Below are 14,216 nucleotides of genomic sequence, written 5' to 3'. Positions count from 1 at the left end.
TGACTGCCTTTTTCCATTTGGCGAGCGCTGCTGGATGAGTCCGGCCCCAAAAAGAAAACAAGGAAAATGCATCCCCCTCCCTGGCCCCTCCTTCCCGCATCCCATTTTTTTTTTTCTTTTTTCCAGCTTGGAAAAAATCAGTGCTTCCTGGCTGGGGGCAGGCTCACAACACCCCCACAGGATGGAAAGGTGTTGGGAGCCTTCCTGGGGAGAAGCAGCACAGCTTGGAAAGCAGCAGGGAGAGGGTTGAGCATCCCCCTGTGTGGCCAGGGCGGTACCAAGATGGTCCTCGAGGGCAGGATTTACCCTCGGGGTCCCTCATGATGGTGAAGAGGAGGAGGAGGAAGGAGCCCACCCAGAGTCTGCCGCAGGGTGCCAGGGCTGGGCAGGTGGTGGCTGGTGACAACTGCCACTGCTGTGCCACAGCCCTGGTTAGCAGGGCCGTGCCCGGGTTTGGGTCACCCTCCCAGCAGGGAGGGCAGATGTTGCTCCGGGACCAGGAGGTGGCTGCGGGCAGGAGCTGGGAGAGGACAGAGCCCTGGCAGTGGGACGGGGCCGGTGGCTGACCCCACTAATCCCAGAGCAGTGATGCCATTTCCCAGCTGAAGCAGCCGTGTCCCAGGGCGACCCTGCCCGGGAGGAAGGGTGTCCCCTCCACGAAGCAGGCTCCCTGCAGCATTGGCCCCATACAGACCCCACTAATTCCCATTCATCCCCAAGTCCAGCACAAATCCCATTAACCACAAACCTGCTCCTGTGAACCCCCAAACCTGCTCCCCCAGCACAAACCCTGCCAATGGCCAGCACAGTGCCATGGCACAGCCCTGGGTGTACCCTGGACCAGCATCCCCCTCACAGACCTGGTAAGACACCCCAGCACAGACTCCACTGTCCTCTGAACCCAGCACAGCTGCCTTTAACTGCCAGCACCAGCCCCCAGCACAGCCCCACTAATCCCCCAAAAGTCCTCCCAAGCACAGACCCTTCCCCTCAGCACAGACCCCATCATACAGAGGAGTGCCAGCTCCTCTCTGGACCCAGAGCTGTGACCCCACAGGTGTCCCCCCCCATACCCCACAAGGGACAGGGGACTGTTCCCTTACCAGAGAACCTGTTGGACCCATGGAGACTCAACCCTGCCAGCAGACCCATCCTGACCTGGGCACCCGTCCCTGCCCGGAGGACCCGTCCCCGCCGGCTGCTCCCGGGGCGGTCACAGGGTCTGGTTCCCGGTTCCCTCCCCAGCAGCAGCCGCTAATTCAGTGCAGCTGGGCAAGGGCTGGGCATGTGTCTTAAATCAGGGAAGAAGGTCAAAGAAAAGTAAGACAGGAGCCGAAAAAAGCAGTAGTGAGTTCCAAAAACAATACTTGGCCGGGGCGGTGGGCGGCTGATCTTCCTTGGTGGCCGGTTACTCAGACAAGCCCGACAAATTGCTGCCATCCCCTGGCCCCGCCACCCTCCCCAGGCAGCCGGCGGCAGGGCTGGCCACGGGGCAAGGGAGACACCACGCCATTGTCCCCATCCCTGCCCTCCCGCTGGGCAGTGCCACCCCAGGCACCGCTGCAGGGAAGCAGGGCAGGAACCAAGTTATTCGGGTTGGGCAAGGCAGCACCCTTGGGTGCTGTTTGTGCTCACTGCAGGGGCCAAAGGGTGCTTGGTGCCCTGCCTTGGGGCAGCAGGGATGAGCCCTGGTTTCGGTGCCCCCCCTTGCCACGGTGCTGAGGATGTTCAGATCTCATTTGGACCCGCATCTGAGACCCCCCAAAAACCCGCTGTGTGCAGAAGCCCCTGTGACCCTTGGTGCCCCCGAAGCCATCTCAGCCCCCCCCTCCGCCTTCCCCGGGATTACGGCAGGCCGGGAGCTGCACCCAAAGCCAATCAGCCCCTCGCCAACTTTCCCTCCCGCCGGGCTTATCCCGCGCCGCGATGCCGCGGTTAAGCCGCTTTAACAGAGCAGGCGAGGGCGGCCGGGGGGCACCGGGACAGCCACGCGGGACGGCTGCGGCTGGGGGATAAGGGGACACGCTAGAGGACTTGGGGGCCGTCCCCATCCCTGCATCACCGGCACTCTGCAGCCAGTGAGCCCCTCAGCCGGACACGCCATCCTGGCTCCACTTGGGAAGGAAGGGATGCACTGTCTGTCCATCCCAGTCCCCGATTCCCACCGGGTTCCTCCCATCCAGCAGCCGGAGCTCCGGCAAAGGGCTGGTTAAGTGTTTCTCCTGCTGTTTTTCCTTTGCGGGGCTGGGAAGCAGAGACGTGCTGCAATACCCCAGACGAGGCTGCTCCCGGGGCATTTCCGGATGGGAATCTGGCAGCAGAGCCTGTGCTTGGGCCTCATCCAGCCCAGGCTTGTAAAGCCCTGCAACCCAGGCAGGAGCACGCCTGCGTCGGGTGCTGCCGGCCCCGCTCCGGGCCCCCCTGCACCCCCCCTTCCAGGGGCTGCCGGAGCTCTGACTTCCCGTGCCAGGTTCTGCGAGGGGAAACTGAGGCACGGGTCAAGCCCGGCTCTGTCCTGTGCTGGGGCGGGGAGGGGAAGGAGGGATGCTCTGTGTGGAGCTGGGCATGCCATGGAGGATTAACTCCTCCGCAGCCCAGGTTTTGGCAGCGCCAGGGAGCGGGAATGGGCACAGCCGAGGCGCTGCCTCTCCCCGTGCTCCTGCCACCGGCTCGGCCAGCACCGGGGCTCTGCACCCTGGGGACCCTCCTCCCTGGGGACGCGGGGGATGCTCTGTGCCACGCAGGGACGCAGCACCGGGTTCGGTTACCACAGCATGGGTTGGCCACCCTCCGAGCATCCTCCGCTCCGGCGCCTTGTCCAAACAGGTCGGGCTCAGTGAAACAGCCTGAATTTTCCAATGAAAAAAACGTTTCCTCAGGAAATTCCCGAGCAGTTTTCACGGGGGAGAGCGGGAGGGGGGGGCGGGGGGGGGGCCGAGGGGTGGAGGAGGAGGAGGAGAGGGGACGGGAGGGGTCAGACACCTCGGCCGTGGGTTTTGCTCCCCACCAGCACAGCCCCGGCTGCGGGGAGGAGCGGGATGCCATCCCCACCGCGGGCAGCGAGCGACGCGGGACAACCTCTCCGCATCCCAGCCCTGCAGGGACCACACAGGGCTTATTTTATGAAAGGATGCTCAGCCTCCCCGCCAGCAGCCACACACCTCCGAACCGCTGCCGGCTCCCACGGCCGCCGCTCCTGCCAGGTCCTGCTTCCCGCGGCCCGGCGAGCCCGGGCAGGGGCTGGCAAGTCGTGTGCTGGGCGCCGTGCCCCCATGGGAAGCCTTGGCGCGGCGGCGGGGAGGGGAGGGGGGGGGGGGAAATGCAGCTACAGAGATTCCGGTAATCCTGAAAATCCCAAAATCTGAAAGGGGCTCAGCGGGGACTTGCTTTTCCCTCGCTGGAGCCCGTGGACGCCCTTGGCACGGATCGTGAAGCCTCCGGTAGCTGCTTATAACTGTTCTCCGAAGCGGCTCTGGGTAATAAGTTAACCTGGTAATGAGACCTGTTGCCGAGACAGATGCAAATGATTGGGAAGTGCTCATTAGAGGGGATGGAAGGAGGCACTTAGGCCCTGAAAGGCACCCAGCCCTTCCCGGGGCCGCCCTGCACCCTATTAGAGCCCATTTTACAATAATTGCTCCAGAGGAGGAAATCTATTTGGATTCATCATAAAGTATTTATTAACAAGAGCTTATTCATAATTTTTGCTGCTCGCCGGCGTGGCGGGGCCAGGAATCCTGGCCTGCTCCCGTCGGAACACGGCTTCCCTGGCCCAGGAGAGTGGCAGCACTGCACTGGGGGGGGCAGCGAGGGGGCACGGGGGCAGCTGAAGCTCCCAGGGCAGGTACGAGCTGTGCTGGCCTTGCCTGAGCACACCTGGCCCCACGGCAGAGCTGCCCGTGGGGCAGAACACGCTGTCACAGCCACGTTCCCCCACAGCTCCTGGTTGATCCAGCTTGCAAATCCCCTCCTGCAGCCCATGCTGGGGCACAGAGACCCAGTGCCCAGGGCACTTGGCTGCCACCCCCACACAGGTGAAGGCAGGACACAGTGCAACCTCCACACAGCTCCTCTCCCCAGATCTTTTTGTAGCTTTTTTTGCCCAACAGAGCCAAGAGCATCCTCCAGCCAACATCCATGCGTGGCTCGGGGCTGTGGGTGGGCTGGTCTGTACCCACCTTGGGCTCTTGGTAGGGTGAGCAGAGATGAGGCAGAGAGGGACTCCCACCCTCCAGTTACCACCCTGACGCTCGGCCCCACTCAGGACCAGCCCAGGTGGGGGTGGATGTGCTCACACAGCCCCCGGTGCTCACCACGCGCTCGGGACTGCGGCGTTCCCTGCACCCCTCCCTGAGCAGCCCTGGGCTCCCCACACCTGGCGCTGCCCAAAAACGCCCCGCTGGGTCCTCCACTAGCCACCCTGGAGCAGGCAGGTCCCTGCCGCCCCTGGGGGCCGGGCCGGTGCCCACCTGCCCGCGCCGACGTGCCGGGGCGGGAGCGGTGCCGGCGCTCGCCCTCGCAGGTGCTGCGGCTGCGAGCGGGGGCGCGGGGAGCGCGCCGGGGCCGCGGGTCACGGGAGGCCGCGGCGGCAGAGAACCTGCCAGTTGCTTTGGAAAACAGCAGGAAGAAAGGCAGCTCTCTTGGCAGCCCCGGGCTCGGGTGCCAGCGCCGCCTGGGCCCCCGCCAGCCAGCACAGCCCGCCCCGCAGACGGCGGCTGGGGGTGGCCCAGGTGGGATGGAGCCGGAGGGGGCTTCTCCAGCGGCTCGGTACGTGCCCTGACACCGCGCCGAGCACCCCGCCTCTGGTCTGCCCCCGTGCACCCCCACCCCAGCAACAACTGGCATTGCCGGTCCCTGGGTTTGCTGAACGCACCTCAAACTGGGGAGCAGAGTGCCCCGTGTGCGGGGAAGGGGTATGGATTCCCCAGGGATGGTACCCAGCAGCAGCACAGCCGGCACTGATGGGTGGAGGAGCCAAGAGGGTGTTGGCAAGTGAAACCTGATGGTGGGAGAGTCTAGGGCCACTTGCTGCCTTCCTGCAGACTCACTTGGATCCCCCAGGCACCTCAGTTTCCCCAGGTGCCGTCTCTGAGCATCCCCCTCGGGGTTCGGGAGCCGAAGGCTCAGCCGCTTCCCCAGGGTGACCCCACCTGCCCCCAGGGTGAGGCGCTGCCTTTCCAGAAATAGGGAAAATGAGACCTGTCACCTTCCAGGCAGGATGCGACAGTGGCTCCTGGGGTCCGGGAAGAGATGTGGAAGAAGCACAGGGGAAGCACAGAGGGGACACAGCCCATGGCCAAGAAGATGTCCCCTCACCCCGGGAAGCATCCCGTGGCCAGCAGCACCAGAGCCACGTGGCTTTCCAGCTGAAACCTCCCCGGGGCTCCAAGGAAGGGAAATGTTTTATGGAACTGGAAAAAAAAAAAAAGGCATTGCCAGCAGGTCCCGGCACTGCCAGCTCCTCCATCCGGCCCCGCGTCAGCGTGGGGCCCCGGGGGTGGCCTGTGCCCCCCAGCCCTGCTCCCAGCACATGGCAGGGACTGCAGTGCCTGAGACCCCATCCCAGATCGTGAGGTCCCAGCCTGGGAGCTGCCAGGATGTGAGGCAGGGATGGAGGCAGTTTGCACCCCCAGGAGTGCAGAGGGAAACTGAGGACAGACACCAGGGCCGACAGCACCACGTTCAATCTGGGGAGGGGGCACTGTCCCCAGCACAGAGGGAGCTGGGGCCAGCCAGGGCCCCCCCCGGCCAAGCCCAGGGCTCTGAGCCTGGCTTTAGCCCCTGACGCAGGAGGTTTTATTTCCCTCCTAACATATTTTTAGCCCTGCCTGTTCCGTCCTGGCCTTTCTGAGGGGGATTAACTCACCCCCGTCATGCACCATTAAAGGGGTGCAGAGAGAGGTCCCCATCTCCCTCCTGGGTGTGCCCGGAGGTGTCCATGGCGGGGTGGCACTGGGGGTATCTCTGCACTCCATGATGGGCAGTGGTGTGATGGGCTCACGGGGCTCACCCTGCTGCAAATCCATCCCTGGAGCAAGTCACCAGTTAAAAATAGCCCCGGCCTTTTGCCACGGAGTCGGCGACCTTGCAGGAGGATCGGCTGCCCCCGGGGCCCTGGGAGTGAAGAGTTCATGGCCCCCCCACAGCCCCAGTGCCTCTGCAGTGCCATGGATGTGCCAAAGGCTCAGCCTCTGCTCCAGCACCCCACTGGCTCCCCAGGGGCTGGGAACAACCAGCCAGGACCCTCCACTTAGGGATGGGGAAACCGAGGGTGGTGACAGGCTCTCCCAGAGAGCAAAGGGAGACGAGGGTGTCCCCTGAGGTTCAGTGCTGAGCCTGGCTGGGTCCTGCAGCCCGGGTACGGAAGGATGGGACTGGTTTAACAGGGGGAAGGGGGGTGTTCATCCGCTTTCGGCAGCTCAGCAGAGCCTTCCTGGGGAGATTCAAAGGCTGAGCCCGGCTGGGTCCTATTTCGGGAGGGTTTTGGACGCCTCCCAAGCAGCAGAAGTGGGTGGGGGCTGACCTGCACAAAGGGACTCTGTTCGGAACGCTGGGCTCTGGCGGTGCCCGGCGCGGAGGCCGGTGGCTGCGGCTGGTCCCCTTGTCCCCCACGTAACGGCTCTGCACCCTGGGCTGGGACAGGGGGCAGGTGCCCCCCTCCTGTGCCGGGTGCTGACCCCCACCTGGCTGTAAACTGAGGCACAGGGAGACACTGTCCTTGCCTCCTGGGCCGCCGCTGTAACCGCTAAGTGACACTGCCATACCGCGGAGACGGCTGTGCCAACCTGCCTCGTGACGTGGGCTCCAACAGCCACCCGCCCTGGGCTACTTGCCCAGGCTGGCCCCGAGCCATCCCCCGGGGGAGTCCAAGGTCCCCGAGTGGGGCCAGGCACTCTGGGAGCCAATACCCCAGTCACCAACTCCATGGCGGAGCAGAAGGAAACCCCCCGACAGGCCGGATCCCACCAGCTCGATGCCACCACAGGGCACACCAGGGTGCCAGGGGGTGCAGTGCCGACAGCACCACCGGCCCTGGGATCTGGGGGCCCTCCTGCATCACCTCACCTCTCCTCACTGCCCACCTCAGGCCCTGGGGGGCTCCAGAGAGCCCTGAGCTCCCTAGGCCGTGGTGCCACAACCACGCTTCGCGCACATTCCACGCTTCCCGCCTCACGTAGAGCTGGGAGCACCTGCAGGCACCAGGAACAGGGACCCCAGGATGGGGACTGGGGTCCTCACCACGGTGATGCTGGGCAAGCTCCAGCCAGCCAGCTCCTGTCTCTGTCCCTGTCCCCACGTGGGACACGGCGGTCACGGCTCAGCCCAGCGCTGCTCTTGGCGACTCCCCTCTCCAACCAATCCCCCACCGCAAGGCGAGGAAGCTGCGAGCGCGTCCCGGTTCCCTCCGGCGGTACCTCAGGATGCGATGCAGTCATCGTTAATGCATCTGGACTCATTTACGGGGATGAGAAAATGTTTCCAGGTTTCCCACAAAGTCCCATTAAGATCCCAGTCCCTACTCTATTTTTAGTGCCCTCATCAACAATGCCTTCCCCAGCCACCCCGGCGCTCCAGGGCCCCGTGGGGCTGGCGGGGCACCCTGGGCATGTGCTTGGCTTTGTGGGGAGCTGAGCTGCACCCAGAGTGGGTGTCTGGAGGGGGCAAACTCTGGCCCCGCACTCCTCGACTCAGCAGCTTTGCACCCACGGGTGCACCCTGGGGGTGGGGATGCCTCAGCCTGGCCTTTGCTTGGGAGCAGTGGAAGAAGGAAACATGATGGGAAGCAACAGCAAAAGCCACCCCGGGTCACCGCATTGGCTGGGGCTGCAGGACCCCTCGTCACGGACGATGGAGAGGGGGTGGTGGCACTAGGCCACTTGCTGGGGCTGAGCATCCCTGCAGGTGTAGGGTCACACCCTGCAGCACCACATCGTCACCTGGTGATGGCCAGTGGCTGGCGCAGCCAACTCCCTCCCCAGAAACCCTCAGAGCCCCGGCAGTGCCTCCGTCAGGGCAGTAGGTGCCCACAGGGCTGCCGGTGGAGCTGGCAAGGGCGCGCGGGTCCTGCCCTCGGCCCTGCGCCCTCCCGGGCTATCTATAGCCATGACCTCAGCGGGAGCCGGGGCAGGACCCGGCCGTGCATCCTCCTTTCTTGGCAGGGCCACCGCCACAGCCCCCACCCGGCACAGAGCTGCCGCCAAGCCCAGGCTTTTATCCTGTACGTTCGCTAATCCGACGGGATTCGGTGTCAGGGGCTGCCCACGGGAGGCTCACAAAGGCCGTTTCCAGGGGTGCTCAGCCAAGCGATGGAGAACGCCAGCAGGGAGGGGCAGACGGCGGTGCTGGGTGTCACCGCGTTAGGTGACAGGGTCTGACCCCAGAGGCTGGACGAGAGGGAATGTGGGTGACCCGGCTGCGAGGAGGTCGAGCAGGGGACGTCCCCGAGTAGGCAGAGGTGACTTGAGGACACCCCGCAGCTGCTCCCCGCAGGCGCCGGGGTCGCAGCCTCCCGCAGAGCCGGGGGGGTCGCGGGGAGGACCTGCTCGCTCCGCACCGGCTGCCCCGGGGGGAGCGGGGAAGGGGTGGCCCAGGGGAGGGGAATTTCCCCGGCTTTTTTCTCCAACAAACTCCTTGGCTTGTGCAATTAGAGAAATTTGTTTAACAAACTCCCGGGGGAGCGGAGCGGGAAGGTGGGGTGGCGCGGGGCCAGGGCGCTGCTCACACAGGCCCGCTCCCTCCCCGCCTGCGCCTTTGATCAGCGGCGCGCTGCGCCGGGGGACCGGGAGCCGTTCCCTGCGGCCACAGGGCCACGCTGTGCCACGGGGAGTGAGCGCCCCGGCCCCCGCGGCCACGCTGCCCGTGGCAACCCCCTGCCACGTGCCCCTTTCAACCGCTGCTTCACAGAGCCCGCCGCTCCATCGCGCCCACCCCCCTGCCCTCCTGCTCGCCGGGGTGGCACGACCCTGCCCCGCTCAGCCTTCCCACCCCCGGGCTGTGCCCGCGGAAGGCAGGCGCGGGCTCGGGGCGCGCTCCCGCCCCGCTCGCTCCCGGCTCCCTTTCTCATGCAATGCCATTTCCATCAAAAACCCTTTACTCGGCACTTTTCCCCTCATTGGTATTCACGCCGCGCTCTCGCTGTCCTGGCGCACAGGTTACTAAAGGAGATTTTGCGGCGCAGCGTGGCGGGGGTCACATTTCAGCCCGCGCCGTCTCGCTTTCCCAAATCGCTGGGCAGCAGCCAGGGGACGGCGGGAGGGGGTGCAGGATCCGGCACATCACAGCTCCCGCCAGGCAACCGTGGGACCGGGCGGCCTCGTCGCCTGTCACGGCGGGGCTCGGCGGGCTGGCGGCGGGGGCTCTGCAGCACACTGACGGGTGGCTCCCCGGGGACAGCCTGCGGGTCACCGGCGCTCGCCGTCCTCCCGACGGCCCCACGTGCCTGCATAGGGTGGGAACAGCTGGAAAACGGGGGCTGAGCAGAGAGGGGAGACACACACTTGGTCGCGCCACCACCCTCGCTGCCGGCGCCCGGATGAGCCCTGGGTGACATCCACACTGTCTCCAGTGGGACTGTGCCCCCAGGATGGTGTCCTGGGGTGAGGAGGGAGCAGAGGTGCCTCTCGTTTCGGGGCTGGTTTGGGGAAAGGGGAAATGTCTGGGTGGAAAATCAACATTTCTCTCTCATGGGCTTTTTTTTTTTTTTTCCTTTGAAAGCAAAAATATTTCTTGGTTTTTCGTGATCAGAAACATGTTGGGGGTTTTTTTTGGACAACAGCCGGTCAAATACCGTTTCCCCGTGAAGGGAATGCAGGGGCCCTTTGCAAGGAGAGCGAAAGCCTTCTTAAAAAACAAGATAAAACCCCCAGGTTTTAAAAAAATCCACCTGGCTACACACTTGAATGAGCTCCCAGAGAAGAGGGGTCAGCAGAAGGGCTGGATCCTGGTGTTCCCGTGCCAGGCAGCGCTGCCGGAGCGCTGGTGGTGGCGGGGAGGGCGATGCCCACGGCAGGCAGCCCAGAGCCCAGACCCGGGGATTTCGCCCAAAATGCTGTTCAGCGCTGGCTGCTGGCCGGGGAAGGAGGATTAATGCGCTTTTACAGCAGTGGCGAGTTAACCAAGAAATCAATCCTTGGCAGGGGCCAGCCCCAGGTCCCCCGGCGCGTGAGCGCTGCCGCACCTGAGCCGCGGGATCCTTTCCCAGCTCCTCTCCAGGACTTGGGAAGCTCCGGGCCTTGGCGGCCGGTGCAGGGTGTTGGGCCCCGGCCAAGCTGGCACAGCGCGCCCGGCCGCGGGGGATGCCTGCCCAGGGCCGACGTGACGGATGGCGAGCCCAGCCACCCGCCTGTGTGTGAGCCAGGCCCCGGGATGCCCGTGGGGACCCTGTGCATCCCCTCCCTGCAGCTGGCACGTCCCAGGGGTCTACGCCGTCCCCTCCTCCAGGGTGAGGTCTCACGGTGCCCAGCTGCCAGGGCGGGGAGAGGGAGGCCGAGCTCAGGTTCTTGCCTGTGCCGATTTGGTGCATCCAAAAGCACTTTGGTACCCAAAACCTACATGGGTTTGGCCGCCATGAGGCTGTGCCCTTCTCAGACTTGGTTCCCAGCCGTGCTGTGGGGACGTCACCGGTGATGCCACATGACTCTGGCAGAGCTCAGCACCCACTGATGCCCTCGCTGCTCCCATCGCCTTCACCACCCTGCCCCAACCTGCCCGGCACACCCCAAGGTGCTGCAGGAGAAATCCTCTCCCCATGGGTCCCCAAGGAGCAAATCCCTGCCACCCCAGGACCCTGCCTACACTTCCCAGTTTGGGTGAAAGGACTGAGGGGGACAGGAGTGTCCCCCCCCACCTCCCACAAGCAGTCAGCCCCCCTGGAGGTGCTCAGAGCTGGCACTGCCATCCCTGTGCAGAGGAGCCACAGCACGGCCGGGGGTGGCAGGCAACGTGCCAGGCTCACAGGGAGGGACTGTACCTCCCCCACAGCTCTCCTTCTTGCCCTCCAGTGTGGGACCCTGGGGACGCTCCCCATCCCTGCCCATCCCCATCTTTGCCACCATCCCCATCCCTGCCACCTGGGGCTCGCCTTGTCCCTAGGACAGGTGCAGGCACAACAGGAGTCACAGCGGGGGGAGACAGTGGGCATCCCTTGGGCTGCAGGGAAGTGTCCAGGGGCCAGGTAAAGGGACGGCTGGCATAGGCAGCACTGGGCAAAGAAAGCTGGTGAGTAGACAGGGCAAGTTGTCCTTGTCCCTGTGGTCATTCCCAGAGAGCCCTGCCTTGCAGGGACCTGCCTCCACCACCCCCAAAGGCGGGAGACACTGTTCCCCCCTTTCCCTGTGAGTACCAAACCCCCGTCCAGGCCCTCCCTGCTGTGCACAGCCCTGGGTCAGGATGGATCCCTCGGTGCCACCGTGGCAGTTCGCCCCGGGCTCTCGAGCTCCCTGTGCCAGGGCTGCCCAGAGCTCCTGGGAGAGCCGCCTTTCCCGCTCTTTGCTGTGCCTGGATAAGGAGAGCACGTCCGGCTGGGCTGGCCCTCACCATGGCTCCTCTGCCACCGAGCCTTGCCACGCCAGCACTGCCCCGGCCACCCCGGCCATGCCGCAGCCACCCCTGCAACAGGGGTCAAAACAGGATCAGGCTACAGCTCCCAGCACCCACCCCCAGCCCACCCAGGCTCAGGGGAATAGAAAAGCACCAAAGGGAGCTATTCCCAGTTGCTCCAAGAGCTCCGGGCACCACGCTGGGCCCTGGCAGCTGGGCTTTGTTCAGCAAAGCTGCAAAGGCACGCACGCGCCCGCAGCGCCGGGCACGCGGTGGGATCGCTCCCTGCCCCGGCATGGAGCGAACCACGGGCATGAGGGACCTCAACCACAGTCAGGGAGGGAACCGTGGGCAGGGCAGAGCTGCCCGGGAAGGGGAGGAATCGGCGGGCACCTCAGAGAAGGGCGGCTGATTTACTGCGCGAGGCCCCAGCCAAGTTCAAGGTGATGCGGGGGAGAGCAGCGCAGCGTGAGCGCCGGCCACCAGCCCCTCGTGCAGCTGGGCTTATCCCACCCGCCCCCCCATTCCAGCCCTCCGATCCGGCCTCGTAAACCTCACTGTAAACAGGATCTGTTTTTCCTGGGCGAGGATTTAAGACGGGATCAGGCAGAAGCAGCGAGTGGCGGGGCAGGGCTCGCCAGGGCAGGCGGGCACGGCGGGCGCCGCGGGGAAAGCGAGGATCTCCCGAAGGTTGCGTTTAAAGAACGGCCTCATTGTTTTTCCCAAACAATACTCAGCAGATGGGAGAATTGAAAGTGTGTTGCAACCTTCCCTCTCTTCCCCCGCCGTGCCCGGCTTGCTGCTCCCATCCTTTGGCAGCCGATCTGAGCTCCCGGCTGGAAACCAGTTCGCCAGAGCTACTGGTGCAGGGGGTGAACACCGGCGCTGAAAAGCCCCGGCACTTTTGGGAAGGGGTTTTGCCAAAGGATGCCCGATGAGGTGTACCCAGCGGGCAGCTCCCTGCTCCAGCCACATGCCCACAGCAGTGGTGGCAGCCAGGTGATGTGGGGAGCCCGGCAGTGGCTGGGGAGAGGTGGGATCCCCTTGGATTCCTGCAGATGCGGCTGTGACCACGCCACGTGGCCACAATGCCTCTGGCAGCCCAGCTCTGTCCCCTGGGCCCAACGCTGTGCCCGTTTGCTGGTGTGGAGCTCTGTGCCAGGCCAGTTTAGCTGGGTGCTCCCCAACACCCCTCGGATTGGGAGCCACTGAGGGGTGGCTCCCAATAACACACATGCTGCGCCTGGCTGCCAGCTCTCGGTTGGGTGCATCACCTCTGCCACCCCAAAATCAGCCTCTGCACCCCCTGCATGGGATCTGGGAGAGGGGAGAGGGTCTCTGGCCGGACCCCAGCAGGATGCACAGCTCCCGCCATTCCATCTGCCTCGGAGGCTGGTGCCCATCTCACCTCATTCCCATCCTGTGGGTACCAGGGTGGGGGTCTCAAGGCACACTGTGGGTGCCAGGCACGAGCCAGAGGTTTGTAAGAGCATCACCAGTCACAAAATTTGCACATTTCCCCCTCTACAAGAGCATCCCAAATCTCCCACTGTTGCAGATCCAGGAGGCAGGGATAACTGTTACGACTCTGGAAATCCCTTGGGCTGCTCAGCAGCAGCTCCCTGGGGACACACGTGCGGGTCCCTGGCAGGTGCTCAGCTCCAGGGTTATTTTGGAGCCCTGGCAGCCGGACTCCCCCCCCTGCTTCCCCGTGGGCAGGGTGAGGCCTCGTGCGTGGCGGCGGTTCCGGTGCTGCTTCCCTGCTAATCCAGGCAGCTCCCTCTTGACTTCCCGGCCTGTCCCTGAGGGGGGATAGAGGTGAGCCGGGGAAGCGAGAGGAAGTGTCCGAGCAGAGACTGAGCCGGGGAGGGCACAAAGCCACCCTCTTGCCTGCCGGGAGACTCAGCCGAGGCTGCAGCCAGGAGCGTGTCACGGGCGACGCCTTGGCCAGGGCTATTTCGGTGCCACTGGGCTCTCCAGCTTGGCCCTGCTCCGGCTGGGCAGGACGGCTGCCTAGGGGGACGCCGGGGTCCCTGCGGCCGCGCTGGGCCCGAGGGGCTGGCGGTGGTGGCGGGGGGGAGATGCACAAAGGCTAAGGCAGGGCGGCTCCCGCTCACGTTCCAATGTATCCACATCACCATCCGCAGCTCCCGAGCCCGGGCGAGCCTGCCCGCCACGCGGGTGGGATGGGAACGGGAACGGGAATGGCTGGGCTGGCACTGGGGGACGAGGTCTGGTCCTATCTGAGCCGGGCTGGGAGCTGAGGCTATGCCAGGGCAAGAGGGAGGACACCGGAGCCTTCCCCGTGCCAAGGCAGCGGAGCAGAGGATCCATGGAGGATAAACCAGCTCCCTGCCGTCGGCCGGGAGAAGCGCTGGGAACAGCACAGGTTTGTGAGGAGAAGGGCTCCTGCCAGTCCCGGCCAGGCCAGCAACCACACAGCTTCCCACATCACACCAGCACTGTGAGCTGGCAACAACAGGCGCTGCCAACCCAGCACCAGCTGGAGACTAGGAAGGGTTGGGAGGTGGTGGGATGGAGTCAAGGTGGAAGCAGAGGGATGGAAAGGGAAAGAAAGAAAAAAAGAATTAAAAAGAAAAAAAGAGTAAAGGATAAAAAAGAAAAAGAAAAAGAAAGAAGGAAAAAAAAACCAAAAAAAAGGAAGAAAAAAAAAGAAA

Source organism: Pipra filicauda, unplaced genomic scaffold (genome assembly GCF_003945595.2).
Source record: "Pipra filicauda isolate LSUMZ 115617 unplaced genomic scaffold, ASM394559v2 scaffold467_size714961_pilon, whole genome shotgun sequence".
Taxonomy (NCBI): Eukaryota; Metazoa; Chordata; class Aves; order Passeriformes; family Pipridae; genus Pipra; species Pipra filicauda.
Note: the sequence above shows the minus strand (reverse complement) of the source record.